Here is a 2222-nt window from a genome sequence, read left to right as displayed (position 1 = left end):
CACACACACACAAAACACACACATACAAGCACACTCACACACGCACACTCACACATGCATACATAAACATATACATACACGCACCACACACACACACAACACACACTCACACACACTTGGGGAGCCGGGGTCTATGGTGTGATGTCCAGATTCCTCGATGTTGCACGCCGAAGACACAAGTTCGATTTCCCTCGTGAGAAAATCATTTCATCGAGTATCTCAATTTTTCAGTTTTCTTTTGTGATGCTGTATCTCACTGCCACTGGAACGATTAGTATGGATACTTTGCTGTCTTTGAGTGGTGAGCTGTAAGTCTACTTTTGCCTTGTTGAGGTTCCACGGAGAGAGGTTGAGGAAAAGAAATTGTTGGATGTCTTGTTTGGAAAAGAGTATGTTTATTAGGTCCTCAAGTACTCTGAAGCTGAAATGCTTTATGAGTTTTTCGTTGTTTTTTAATTTGTTTTCGATGTCTGGGTTTGTTCTGAAAATACATTCGTGTGCTGGGTTCTCTGTTGTTGAGTTCTGTTTAATTTCGTATAGTAGTGAGAGTTGTGTGTGTCTGAGTCTGAGTCTGAGTGATAGTATGTATGCCTTTGCCTGGAAGCTCTTCCGTGTTCCTACCCTGCTCTAGGGTATATGCCACGGACCTTCCACCTTTCTCTGCCCTGGCTAGCCCCTTGATGTTATTCCGTGTCTGTCCACGTTTCTGTACATCAATTTCTGTGATTCTTCTCCAAGTATCGGCGGTCTTACCCTGTGGACTCTGATCTAACACTTTCTTTGTTATGCAGCTGCCTGACTTCCTGAGAGTATGTCCAATCCATTGCCACCTCCTTCTTCCTACATCATCTCTGACTGGGATCTGTCTTGTTTTCCTGAACACTTCCCCGTTGGTGACTCAGTCTGTCCATCTGATCCTCTTGTTCAAGAAAACCTGGAGCCTCTTTATGCAAGTGTCTCATTATCTTCCTAGTGCTGCTCGGTCTATACTGCCAACGGCCTTCTCATAGTCAAGGAAGTTGACGATCAGCTGGGAGTTTCACTCCAGGGACTGTTCCACAATAATCCTCAGAGTGGCAGTCTGGTCGGTGGTTGAGCGATTTTTCCGGAAACCAGCATGGTCGTCCCGTAGTCTTGGATCCGTTGCAGTTTTGATTATCTCCAGAATGATTCTGTTGAACACCTTACCTGGCATTGAGTGATCCCTATAGTGTGGCTGCAGTTGCTGAGATCCCCCTTTTTGGAAGCTTCACGAGTTGTCCTTCTTTTCAATACTTTGGGAACATGCTCTCATTCCAGAGCCTGGCAAAACGTGGGAGGGGGAGGTCTGCCGTCACATTGGCATCTGCTTTTAGGGCTTCAGGTGAAATCTGATCAGGACCGGCCGCTTTACCTTTGTTCAGCTTCTTAATGGACGTCCAGAATCTCTTGTTTTGAAGGAGCATCCCAGCAGATTGGTAACTCATTTCTTGCTGGCATGATGTTTGGCGGGTTATTCGGTGGTGGTCTATTCAGGAGACTGTTAAAATGCTCTACCCATCGTCTAGACTGAGCTTCCTTTCCAAAAATGGTTTTTCCCCCTTTGTCCTTTACTGGTACTTCAGGTTTCTCATATTTTCCAGCAAGTGTCCTTGTGGTCTGGTAAAGGATTCGCATGTGCCCTCCAACCGTTGCTTCCTCTGCCTTCTCTGTCAGCCTGTTCTTGAATTCCTTCTTGTCTTTTTTATTGATTTTTTGACATCCTTAGCTGTTGTCCTGTACTGTTCTAGTGCAACCGCTCTTGATCCTCTTGTTCTACTTGCATTCGTTTCTGCCTTGAGTTATCTTCGTTTTTTAAATTAAATCCAAAGAGTGTTGGCTAACCCATTCCTTGTGTTTCAATTTCTTCACACCGAGTTGGTTTTATAGTGGGTCTATCATTTTTAGGAACTGGGGTTTTGTTGATCCATTATAAACTAGACAGCCGTAGTCAAGCCTGGATTGGACAAGGCGAATTTATAGGTAGGGAAGGTGTTCTCATTACTCTAACAAATAGCGCCGTATTCTTTCTCTCTCTCTCTCTTTCTCTCTCTCTCTCTCTCTCTCTCTTTCTCTCTCTCTCTATCTATCTCTCTCTTTCTCTCTCTCTCTCTCTATCTATCTCTCTCTTTCTCTCTCTCTTGCTCGCTCTATCTATCTATCTATCTATCTATCTATCTATCTATCTATCTATCTATCTATCT

Source organism: Aplysia californica, unplaced genomic scaffold (assembly GCF_000002075.1).
Source record: "Aplysia californica isolate F4 #8 unplaced genomic scaffold, AplCal3.0 scaffold01599, whole genome shotgun sequence".
Classification (NCBI taxonomy): domain Eukaryota; kingdom Metazoa; phylum Mollusca; class Gastropoda; order Aplysiida; family Aplysiidae; genus Aplysia; species Aplysia californica.
This window is presented reverse-complemented; position numbering follows the sequence as displayed.